The sequence below is a fragment of the Megalobrama amblycephala genome, unplaced genomic scaffold, assembly GCF_018812025.1.
Source record: "Megalobrama amblycephala isolate DHTTF-2021 unplaced genomic scaffold, ASM1881202v1 scaffold431, whole genome shotgun sequence".
Taxonomy (NCBI): Eukaryota; Metazoa; Chordata; class Actinopteri; order Cypriniformes; family Xenocyprididae; genus Megalobrama; species Megalobrama amblycephala.
Window position 1 is genome coordinate 142,297 of NW_025953375.1, and position 13,886 is coordinate 156,182.

Below are 13,886 nucleotides of genomic sequence, written 5' to 3' on the forward strand. Positions count from 1 at the left end.
CTTACACCTGTCAAGAGTGTGGAAAGAATTTCAGTCGAAAAGAAAGCCTTATAGCCCACATGAATAATCACAGTGGAGAGAGCCCATTTACCTGCCAACAGTGTGGAAAAAATTTCAGTAAAAAAGGAAAACTTAAAATCCATATGAGAATTCACACTGGAGAAAAACCTTACACCTGCCAACAGTGTGGAAAGAGTTTCAATGAGACAGGAAACCTTAAAGCCCACATGAGAATTCACACTGGAGAAAGACCTCATACCTGTCAAGAGTGTGGAAAGAGTTTCATTCGTAAAGAAGGCCTTATAGCCCACATGAGAACTCACACTGGAGAAACACCTTACACCTGCACTCTGTGTGGGAATAGCTTCACACGGGAACGAAGCCTCAAGCAACACATGAGAGTTCACAGAGAAGCCTTTTGCATGTGATCAGTGTGGAAAGAGTTTCACACATAAATTGACGCCTTTATTACCACATGGATATTCACACTGGAGAGAAGCCATTCACATGTGGTCAGTGTGGAAAGAGTTTCACACATAAATTGACCCTTTATCACCACATGAATATTCACACTGGAGAGAAGCCATTCATATGTGATAAGTGTGGAAGGGGTTTCAGATTTATAGGTTACCTCAAGGGCCACATGAAAATTCACTCGAAAGAGGACTTTTTTAGAAGTCATCACTGTGGAAAGAGCAGAGGTGTAAAGAGTACCTGAAAACCATAATTGAATAAAGGTTCAGATACCTTACAACAAAAATGACTCCATTACAAGATACAAGTCACCAATTCTAATACAATTTGAGTTAAAGTCTTAAAGTTTCTGAGACTTAATTATAACCATGCTGAATTTAGGCTTGAAGATGCACTAGTTCAGAAATGTCAGTGAAAATAAGAAATTTATTTGATTTCTTTATTATTTTCTAAAATCAAAAGAAATTGACCAGCTCAATATTGCAATAAATCAAGGTCAACACAACAGCCTCTTAAGGCTGGTTCACACTGTGCGATTTATAACAGTCCTTTACGATGGTTGCTTCTCAGGCTGTATGAACAAGATCCTCATGTCACACTGTGGGATCTCAGCTGTCATTAATGTCAGACTGTACGACAGTCAAGACGCGTTAAAAACGGACACATGCATGAAAAATTGTCCCGAGTTTTATATCATCAACTCATACACATTCGGTGACAGTGAGCTGCATTACACACAGGACTGAAATGGTGGCTAACAAAGACATCTCTATCATTAATTTTGATCACAGCTTGTCTTGAAAAACAAATACAATTTGACATTCGTCATAGAAGTCACACTGCAGGATTGTGCGGCAAAACTTCTGACATTGCCAGAATTTTGTCTGAGGTAAAATTTGATCAAAGACTACAGATTTTAGGCTAGGATTATAGGAATCTTTTAGGATTTGCAAAATTTGTCTCAGACGACCAAATCGTGGCCAAAATCGCACAGTGTGAACCAGCCTTTAAATGTTAGGATAAAAATCTTGTAGTTCACAAAGCTTACAGTTGGGATTGAAAGTTTGGGCACCCCAGGTAAAAATTTGTATTAATGTGCATAAAGAAGCCAAGAAAAGATGGAAAAATCTCAAAGGCATCAAATTACAGATTAGACATTCTTATAATATGTCAAAAAAAGTTAGATTTTATTTCCATCATTTACACTTTCAAAATAACTGAAAACAAAAAAAAATGGCGTCTGCAAAAGTTTGGGCACCCTGGAGAGTTTATATCATGCACTGCCCCCTTTGAAAAGCTGAGACCTGACAGTGTCATGGATTGTTCTCAATCATCGTCTGGAAAGACCTGACGATGTCAATCTCAAAGGTTTTAAATGCCCAGACTCATCTGACCTTGTCCCAACAATCAGCACCATGGTTTCTTCTAGTTGTCTAGAAAACTGAAACTGAAAAAAAGTTGATGCTCACAAAGCAGGAGAAGGCTATAAGAAGATAGCAAAGCGTTTTCAGATGCCAATATCCTCTGTTCGGAATGTAATTAAGAAATGGCAGTCATCAGGAACAGTGGAAGTTAAAGCAAGATCTGGAAGACCAAGAAAAATATCAGACAGAACAGCTCGCAGGATTGTGAGAAAAGCAAGTCAAAACCCACGTTTGACTGCACAATCCCTCCAGAAAGATCTGGCAGACACTGGAGTTGTGGTACACTATTCCACTATAAAGAGATACTTGTACAAATATGGTCTTCATGGAAGAGTCATCGGAAGAAAACCTCTTCTACGTCCTCACCACAAAAATCAGTGTATGAAGTTTGCAAATGAACATATAGACAAGCCTGATGCATTTTGGAAACAAGTTTTGTGGACCAATGAGGTTAAAATAGAACTTTTTGGCCGAATGAGCAAAGGTACGTTTGGAGAAGAAAGGGCACAGAATTTACTGAAAAGAACCTCTGTCCAAATGTTAAGCATGGGGGTGGATCAATCATGCTTTGGGGTTGTATTGCAGCCAGTGGCACAGGGAACATTTCACGAGTAGAAGGAAAAATGGATTCAATAAAATTTCAGCAAATTTTGGATGCTAACTTGATGCCATCTGTGAAAAAGCTGAAGTTAAAGAGAGGATGGCTTCTACATATGGATAATTATCCTAAACACACTTCAAAATCCACAGTGGATTACATGAAGATGCGTGTAAACTGAAGGTTTTGCCATGGCCTTCACAATCTCCTGACCTCAACATAATTGAAAATCTATGCATAGACCTTAAAAGAGCAGTGCGTGACAGACAGCCCAGAAATCTCAAAGAACTGGAAGACTTTTGTAAGGAAGAATGGGCAAAGATACCTTAAACAAGAATTGAAAGACTCTTGGCTGGCTACAAAATGCGTTTACAAGCTGTGGTACTTGCCAAAGGGGGCAGTACAAGGTATTACTTCTGCAGGGTGCCCAAACTTTTGCAGACGCCATTTTTTTGTTTTCTGTTATTTTGAAATTGTAAATTATGGAAATAAAATTAACTTTTTTTTTGACATATTATAACAATGTCTAATCTGTAATTTGATGCCTTTTGGAGATTTTTTTCCATCTTTTCTTGGCTTCTTTATGCACTTTAATATAAATTTTTACCTGGGGTGCCCAAACTTTCAATCCCCACTGTATGCTACGTCCTATCCCTTCTCTATAGGTTGTTTGCACATGATGTCATTGCTGCTGGCGAACTGTGGCAGGAGAGTAAGGAGTAATTCTTCTATATAGGAATCCTAATACAAACTCAAAATTCCTATTTTTTGCATTTTTATGGTTGCTCAAATCTATCAAACCGAGAAACCACAATGAGCTTTTATCATTTATGTAACGTGTAAGGGTTTTTTTTTTACTTTAAAAGTTGTCACCTTTTTATAGCATTTTGTGTCTGCTGATACTGAAATGAATATGGATTCCTGCTTACTTTATTTGTTTTTGACTTCGTTAAATATTAACATTCTTCATGGTATCGTTTGCAGGGAAGAGAAGATATTTTATCCCATTGAATAATAATTTGGTGTTTTCACTTTTTGTAGAATTCAGTTTACAATGTTGATCTGGTTACCATGAGAACAGTGTCACATGCAGATACTTCAGCCATCATATGGTAGAAAATGTCCAAATAAATAAATGTGTTCAAAAAGCTGACAGAAGTTGATCCATTTCTTTGTTGGTATGGTGTAAATATTCACTTTCCCTTATGGCCATGGAGGAGAATCGGATGGGCATTCAGCAGAAAGACACCGATTTTTTTGTTTTTTGTTTTTTTGTATTTTAACAAATGACAACCAAAATCAAACCAATAGAAGCATGTGAACAGTTTTTAAGTGGCTGTGTGCAAGTTATACTGATTCACAAGCGGAGTGAGAGTCATACTCGCAAATATAATGCTAATTAAATAAATAAAGTGAAGTGACATGTGGCCAAGTATGGTGACCCATACTCGGAATTTGTGCTCTGCATTTAACCCATCCAAGTGCACACGCACAGCAGTGAACACACACACACCCGGAGCAGTGGGCAGCCATTGCTGCGGTGCCCAGGGAGCATTTGGGGGTACGGTGCCTTGCTCGAGGGTCTCACCTCAGTCGTGGTATTGAGGGTGGAGAGAGCGCTGGATATTCACTCTCCTCACCGACAATCCCTGCCGGACCTGAGACACAAACCCATGACCGTTGGGTTACAAGTCCGACTTTCTATCCATTAGGCCAAGACTGCCCCCAATATATAAAGCTGCAGGCAGCGCTGAAAGGGCCCTCGCACCACCATAGGCTCACCACCACCCATTGACCTTAGGGGGAAAAAAAAGAGTGAATAGTGGGTACAAAACGGCACACTTCCTGCTGCCAACAGGTTGCACTTTGTCCATAAATTAATATTGTGATATAGATGTGTTCAGGTCAGAAATATTATCAAAATATGATTGTGTTAAGTTTGGAGGAGATTGGACATGGTATGCCTGAGTTACAACAACTTCCTGTTTACTACCTTGAAATGTGTCCTCCGAAGGCAGCATTTTCCAGTTTTCGGATGCAGGCGCTGTGTTCAAAACAGCCTACTCAATGAGTAGGTACTTAATTTCAATAGGTACTTAATTTCAATAAGTACTTAAAGGTGCCATCGAATGGAAAATTGAATTTACCTTGTCATAGTTGAACAAGAGTTCAGTACATGGAAATGACATACAGTGAGTCCCAAACACCATTGTTTCCTCCTTCTTATGTAAATCTCATTTGTTTAAAAGACCTCCGAAGAACAGGCGAATCTCAACAACATAACACCGACTGTTACGCAACAGTCGGGATCATTAATATGTACGCCCCCAATATTTGCATATGCCAGCCCATGTTCAAGGCATTACACAAGCCAGTATTAACATCTGGATCTGCACAGCTGAATCATCAGACTAGGTAAGCAAGCAAGGACAATAGAGAAAAATGGCAGATGGGGCAATAATAACTGACATGATCCATGATAACATGATATTTTTAGTGATATTTGTAAATTGTCTTTCTAAATGATTCATTAACATGTTGCTAATGTACTGTTAAATGTTGGTTTAAGTTACCATCATTTCTTACTGTATTCATGGAGAAAAGAGCTGTCACTATTCTCATTTATTAAACACTTGCAGTCTGTATAATTAATAAACACAACTTCATTCTTTATAAATTTCTCCAACAGTGTAGCATTAGCCTGTTAGCCACGGAGCACAGTGAAAGGTCAACCAGGCATGCACCGTGTCAGACAACAGACGAGAACAAGAGGGCCACAGTTAACATGTAGTTTATTTAACAACACAGGAACAACACAGGCGAGGCAAGGCAATTTTATTTGTATAGCACATTTCATACACAATGGTAATTCAAAGTGCTTTACATTAAGAAGATCCAAATACATAATAATAATGGAACACATAAGAACTTAAAGCTCATTAATGCTATCAACAGACTGAGGGGATTTGTGGACCTCTAATATGAACAATTATTTTTGTCTTTGTGCTTTTAACTGTTTTTCTTACCGTTCTTCACTATTTTTTTAGATATCTGTCAATATTTTAATGGAGAAACAGAATAAAGTTCTGAATTAGCATCAGATGCTTTACGATAGACCAATATAAATTCTTAATGCGCTTAGTTTATGGGTGAAATAAATGATGATGGCACATTAAAACATTTTATTTTCACAAAAGTAATTTGAAACATTAAAATAGACACATTTCATTTAGTGGGTTTTCTATGTAAAATCACTTTTGTACATTTCATTTGATGCAGACACTACATAGCACAGTAACTGATTTATTTTTTATTTGGGCACATCATCTCCTCCAACCAATCCACAGTTCAGTCAACAAAGCCCCGCCCACTGCAATTTCACTTAATGAAGCTCCTCCCGTAGCTGTCACATTATCAGTGAAGCTCCTTCCACAGCAGTTCTCCAATAAATGCAGAATTGTTCCCATCAGACGAGCATCAGAGCATCAGGAAGAGCTGAAAACTGCCAAGAACATGAGTGATCCAGAACTCTGCAGAATGAAACACACTGAAGATACTGAAGAACAAAGAGGTTGGTGTTTATTCTTTCTTTCATTCATGATGCTGAACAACATTCATGTTAGAAAGATTCAAGCACATCTGCACATTTAGAGAAACAGTAAACCTATGACACATAATGTTCATTTTTAAAACTCGGTTTGAGAAACCTTCATATTAATTGTCAACATCAAATCAAACTAAATATTTATTTTACATGTATTTCATATCTGGTTCACAATTTACTACTTTTTCCCCTCACGACATTCTCCCTTCTCGCTTCTTAAAACAGATCTTTGATATAGTCGGCCCAGACATTTTGCGCATCATTAATAATTGTTTAGTCACTGGTACTGTTCCAGCCTGTTTTAAACTAGCTGCTGTGACTCCTATCCTCAAAAAACCAGTACTTGACTCTGCAATATATGCAAATTACAGACCCATCTCTAATTTGCCGTTTTTATCCAAAATTCTTGAAAAAGCCTTTTTTTATACAATTGAGGAACTACCTGCAAATCAACTCTATCTCTGATATTTTTCAATCCGGCTTTAAAACCCTTCATAGCACGGAGTCGGCTCTTTTAAAAGTTCTTAATGATATTTTAATGGCCACAGATGCTGGTGATACCTTGGCCTTAGTGCTTTTAGATTTGAGCTGTGCTTTTGATTTTGTTGACCACAAGATTCTGTTATATCTCGGCTTGAACACTTGATTGGTATCACTGGTACAGTGTTGAAATGGTTCCAATCTTTTTTGTCAAACAGAAGATTCACAGTCAATTTAGGTGTTCATTCATCCTCCGTGGCCCACGTTACCTGTGGTGTACCCCAAGGATCAATCTTAGCACCGTTATTATTTTCGCTGTATATGTTACCCCTGGGATCAATTATGCATAAATTTGGGGTGTCGTATCATTGCTACGCGGATGACACACAACTTTACATACCTATTAAACGTAAGGATAACTCGGCATACAAGAGATTAGAAGCTTGCCTGCATGAACTCAAATTATGGTTTACAAATAATTTTATGATACTCAATGATGATAAAACCCAGATCATTCAGTTTGGGCCAAAAGAGCACCCAGATGAAGATTCTATCAACCTTGGTACCCTCACACCTTATCTTACCTCTGATGTTAAAGATCTAGGATTTCACCTAGATAATGGTCTTAAATTAGACAAACAAATTAACACCATAGTTAGTACCAGTTTTTATCATATTCGCAAATTAGCTAAAGTCAAACCTTTCCTAAGCAGGAAAAGTTTGGAAATAGTCATCCACGCTTTTATCTCAACTCGACTCGATTACTGTAACTCTCTGTACTCCGGGTTACCTCTCTCTTCCATCTCTCGCCTTCAAATGGTCCAAAATGCGGCAGCCCGTCTACTCACAGGTAGCCGCAAATATGACCATATTACACCAATCCTACGTTCTCTGCATTGGCTGCCAGTACGACACCGTATCAACTATAAGATTTTGCTATTCGTTTACAAAGCCCTCAATAATTTAGCTCCTAAATATTTATCTGATTTGATTACTATGTACAATCCTTCGAGATCACTTAGATCCCAAAATAGTCATCTTTTATTGGTACCACGATCCCGTCTGCAATGCAGGGGAGACCGAGCTTTCGCAGTAGCGGGCCCTAAGCTGTGGAATAGCTTGCCACCACCAGTCAGAACTGCCTCTACGTTTGCTGAATTTAAATCCATGCTTAAAACACATCTCTTTTCTTGTGCTTTTAACTGTTGATAATTTGTATGTGGGTTTTTTTTTTTTTTTTTTTTTTTTTTATGTTCTTCTTTCTCCTCTTCGTTTAATCTCTATGTACAGCACTTTGGCCAGCTCAGGCTGATTTTAAATGTGCTTTATAAATAAAACTGAATTGAATTGAATTGAAAGAGTGTTACCAGAATTTAGGCATTTTCAATACAGTTTTTCAACATTGTTATTTTTTAGGAATAAATTGTAAGCACCAAAATGTATGAAGTAAATGAACTTTCCAGAATGGCTGACAGGGTTGTGAGTGTAAATACTGTGACTGGCCCTTAATAATTACACAGTTTTTAGGAAAATAAATTAAATATCAACTTAACAGTCCTATTTTGACATCAACTTTTAGGTTAATACCACATTAGATAATTTGGACACAGTCCTCTCTTATAACAGATCACTAAAGTTGACATGCATTTCCTGTAAAGCTACTTAGAAACGTTATGTATTGTGAAAAGTGCTTTACAAATAAATGTGAATTGACTTTAAATGAAAATGGATCATTTAATGGAGAACAACCAATCGATCTGTAAGAGATTATAGACTTTATTAATGCAATGCAAAATGGTAAAACTCCTGGTCCAGATGGATATACTGTTTAATTTTATAAAGCTTTTGCTACAAAATTAGCTCCACTTCTCCTGAAAATGTTTGAGAATTCTTTAAACAATGCAAAATTGCCACAATCTCTCACAGAAGCATTCATTACACTTATTCTGAAGCCTGGAAAAAATCCACTTGAGTGCAGTTCCTATAGGCCAATCTCTTTGCTAAATGTTGACGTTAAAATTCTCCCCAAACTTTTAGCCTCTAGAATTGATACTGTTATACCAGTAGTAGTATCTCCAGATCAGACAGGCTTTATTAGGGTTCACCACTAATTTACTAACTTAAGGAGGCTTCTTGGTATTATGCATTCTCCTGCATCCAGGGAGGTCCCAGAGGTGGTGGTATCCCTGGATGCAGAGAAGGCATTTGATAGAGTGAAGTGGAGATACCTATTTGCAGTATTGGAAAAAAATTATTTTAGCCCAAATTTCATATCCTGGGTCTAACTGCTGTATTCTAATCCCAAGGTATCTATTATAACAAACAAAATACGTTCCCAATTCTTTTTAATACTAAGAGGCACAAGGCAGCGTTGCCCTTTAAGCCCCCTTCTCTTTGCATTAGTGATAGAGCCGCTCTCCATTATGCTTAAATCCTTGCAGTCTATACAAGGCATTGATCGAATGGGGATAGAACACCGGGTTCCTTTATATGCAGATGGCCTGCTGTTATTCATATCAAATCCAGTTGAAAAGGTCCCAATAATAGTGCAGAAGCTATCTGATTTCGGCAGTTTTTCAGGTTACAAATTAAACCTTTCTTGAACCCTTGAATCCGTAAAGAGCTCCTTGAAAGGCAAAGGTCCCAGGGAGGCTTAGCTCTTCCTAATTTTATGGGCTACTACTGGGCCGCAAATTTTCAAATAATTATTTGTTGGTATAACTCCCCTGAGGTTGATTGGTGTAAGGCAGAGGCAAATACTTGTATTTCTACATCACTTTCTGCTCTAATAACAATGAAATTACCATTTTCTCCCTCTAAGTACTCTTCAAGCCCAGTTGTATGTTCCACGCTTGAAATATGGTCACAGAAAAGTTGATGAGTTTATGCCTTTGTCTAAACTATGCTTAGCCCTCTCTGTAATAACCACTTATTCCCTGCTGGTAAAATAGATTTCACGTATACACAGTGGCAGAGAGTAGGCTTAGCCAGGTGTAGTGATTTTTATATAGACAACACATTTGCCAGTTTTAAAGAACTTACAGAGAAATTTCAATTGTCTCGGTCCAATCTATTTCGCTACTTTCAAGTCCGACATTTTATTCAAGCTCAGAGCTCAACTTTTCCAGACGCGCCACCCACTTCACTATTGGATAAAATTCGACAGTCTCCTACTGTTCTTAAAGGTCAAATTGCGACAATATGTAAGATGGTTCTGTCCTCAAATAATGTTTTAATTTAAAGAATTAGAGATGAATGGGCAAAGGACATAGGAACTGAAATACCTGACAAAACTTGGGATGAGGCTTTGAATAGAGTAAATGGATCAACCTCTTGTGCACGCCTCAGTCTTATACAATTTAAAGTTATCCACCGTGCCTATTACGCAAAATGCAGACTTTCAAAAATTTACCCCAATGTTGATGATTTGTGTGATCGATGCAAAGGTGATAAGATAGATCTTTTTCACATGTTCTGGGCTTGTCAAAAGCTGAATGACTATTGGACATTCATATTTAAAACACTAAATGAGGCCTTTAACTTAGATATAATACCCAGTGTTGAATTTGCTATTTTCAGAGTACCAGAACATGGTGTTTCATTGACAAATAAGGTAAAAAATGTTATTGCTTTTGCCACCTTACTAGCAAGAAGAAGAATATTATTGGAGTGGAAGTCAACTAACCCACCCAAAGGTTCAATGTGGATGTGTGACTTGATATCATATTTAAAATGAGAGAAAATTAAGTATTTAATGAAAGGATCTGTTCAAAACTTTTAAAAAACTTGGCAACCCATGATCACACACTTTGAAAATATGAAGACTCTCCCACTTAATTGATCATAGTAACTAAGTTTGATAAACTGATTTAAATACGATCACCATTGTTGTTTGGTTTTATAAATATGTACAGACCACAAACATGTCAGAGACTTGAATTGTATTGTTTTTTTTTTATTATTATTTTAATGGTTATTTCAAATTACTTATTTCTTATAATGATATTGCTCATTTGTAAATAAGTATATTATTTAAAGTTTATTCACCATTTTATGTTTTTATTTATTTATTATTATTATGATTGTCATTGTCTTAATATTTTATGCATTATTTTGGCGGAAGGGGTTTTATGGGAAAAAAGTTATAACTTAAATTGTGTGAATATTTCTGTTAATGCTTTGGGAAAATTTTATAAATAAAATTGAAAAAAAGAAAAAGAAAATGGATCATTTAATGGATCACTCAATTTATAAATTGACCTGTACTCAGTGTGGAAAGAGTTTCTCAACCAAACAGAGTCTTGATGTTCACATGAGAGTTCACACAGGAGAAAGACCGTTCACATGTGATCAGTGTGGGAAGAGTTTCACACAAAAAGGACATCTTAAGGAACACATGAGAGTTCACACTGGAGAGAAGCCACACACATGTGATCAGTGTGGGAAGAGTTTCACACAATCATCACACCTTAAAGAGCACATGAGGATCCACACCAGAGAGAGACCGTTCACATGTGATCACTGTGGCAAAACATTTTGTGGGGAATCAGCCTTCAAGAAACACCTGACAGTTCATACGAAGGAGAAGCCACATTCATGTTCTGTGTGTGGAAAGAGTTTTTCACAGCTGCAATATTTACATGCACATGAGAAAACACACACTGGTGTGAGAGAGTACATGTGCTTTGAGTGTGAGAAGACTTTTACTACAGCAAACCGTTTAAAACTACACCAGAGAATTCACACTGGAGAAAAAAACCTTACAAGTGTCCACAGTGTGACAAGAGATTCAGTGATTCATCAAATCTGAAAGCACACGAGAGGATCCATGATGTGGAAAGAGTTTCTCTTTTAAAAATCAGCTGAAGATACACATGAAGATCCATGTAGTGAAGAAACCACATCACCACAGTCTGAAATCATGATAAGTAGTTCATCTTTGTGCTCAGCAACAGTGTCTCTGTCTAAGTTAGACACAGTCAGATATCTCCACCTATAGTTGGCGCTGTTGCTCTGTGGCTGCTGTTGAATTATCCAGATTGTGGAAGAGGAGAGACCCCGACATGCCTCATTCATTCATTTATTCATAGTTAGCCATTTTTCAATATGCTTTCTTGTCTGTGTTCTTGTGAAACGTCATCAGTCGCTGCCCAAGTACTGTTCCAATTCAAAGTTCACATCTAGCCAAGTACAGTTCAAATCCCAGGATGTGTTCTTGATCCGCCCCTTTTATTGAGGATGCATCGAGAGGTGACTTGTGCGGACTTGAGACAGCCAGCTATCCCAGAATGCATCGCACACTAACCAGCAAGCGTCAATAGTAAAGCAGAAAACCTGTGTAATGCAAACATACTACAGTTATTATGTCATATGTAGTTTAAAGAGTTTTTCAGGTAAGAATATACTGGTTTAAAGCACAAATTTGTGGTTTATTGATAAAAGTAATGCCTATTTGGAGTTTGGGCGCTCAGTGCTCATGTACCCCGCCGAGAACAGCCTAACCTTGGCCAATCCTTCTGACATTTGCCACTGGTTCTGATGTTTCTGTAGTGGTTAAACATGAGATCTAATTAATCTTTTGTAATTCTAACAGGTGATCTTTGGTCTCATGAATCTATAATTTGAACTAAAAGTGAAATCTCATAACTTTATATAGTTATGCATTATAGTTTACTGTTGTGGCCTACTTGAGCACTGACTTTGAATGTTTGACTGAATCGTTTGCTTTATTTTTTATTGTAGCTGCTTGTACTTTTATAATGGCTATTATTGACCATTAAAACTGGCATTTAACAAAAAGAGTCAGGGTTGTGTTTTATATTTGTAATGTTACAAGCTCTCCTAGTCTATGGTTGGGAGACAGTAAACAAGATTAAATTAAATTAGAAAGAGAAACAAAACCAAAGAACATGGTGGTTTCCCTTCAGTCCTCTGCCCCAGAAATGTGAATGAGCCACTTATTTATATAAAATTTATTTTAATTATGCAGGGAAAATGGAAGCAAACTGTCTTCTGGAGAGGGGCTAGCCAAAACAACAAACAAAAGAATTACTAACTGTTAGAAGGAGAACTAAATGACCTATGCAGGTAAAAGAAAAGTAAAAGGCTTCCCTCCTCTCCCCGGCTAACCCCGGTTTTAAGTTCCATTAAAACTTAAAAGGAATTAAGTCTTCTGATTTGAAAGCATAAGCCATGTCAAGTTAGCAAATTAACTGAATCTTGATTTATTATATATGAAAATTAAATGGTGAAATATTACTTGGAGCTTAAGTAATATTCCTCAGTCTTACGTAAGTTTACAGAACATGCCAAGCTGTACTTGTACATAGATGCCCCGTGGACCATTTGGCTGCAGCTGAGGTGTCCCCTCCACCATCTTCACATCATACCTCTGTCCCATGGGTGAGGCCCATCACATTCCCATGGAACCTGGGGTAGAGGTGCTCACTGATAAAGGTTTGAGAGTTGCCTCTGATGGGGACTTTCTTTGCAGCAATGATTCTAACCTTACGAGAGCCATGCCACAGGTGAGAGGAACTCTGCCCAAGAGTTACACACTCCAGTGGTGTACATTTGTTGGGACCAATGGCCACAAAACTGTCATAAAACAACATGCACCTCTGGTAGATGTTGGTGCCATCATGGTCAGCATGTGGTGAGGATGCAGGCTGTTCTGGCTCCTGTCTCTGCGCAGCACTCAGACATTTGTGCAGAAGGCTTGACCACAGGCAGTCGAAGATGCTTGAGACCCTCTCTCAGCTCATTCTGGGTGTGAAATGAAGGAGTGGGAGGCAGAGGTTGATTGTTGGGCATTACCTCTGGTCTCAGCAGCACATCAGCAGCTCGGTGGTGGGAAAAGGTGATGTCCATTAACCTCTTCGGGCAGAGGTTCCTCTGGATCCCCACATTCCAGAGTCGCTGCTCATCTGTGCAGGCTATGCCAGTGAGCCCACTGGACACAGCATTTTCGACCTGAGACCAAACATATTTACTGATGAGTTTGTATTCTTAAAAGAAATTTCAAAACATTCATAGTTGTTTTATTGTCATTCATTATTATTACACTTGATGTTTACCAACCTTATTCCTTATATTATGGAAGTAATTTAATGCCAAATGTTTTTGAAATAAAAAGCTTGTTGAATTGCACTAATTGAAAAAAAATATGCATTACATTAGCTGTACTTGCATTTTGATGCATTGTATTTTTAAGGCTTGCATTTTTATAGGCTGAAATTCAACATGGTCGTATATTTAAGCTGTGAATATTTCAATTAAAAATATTTCACACACATTTTCATTATTA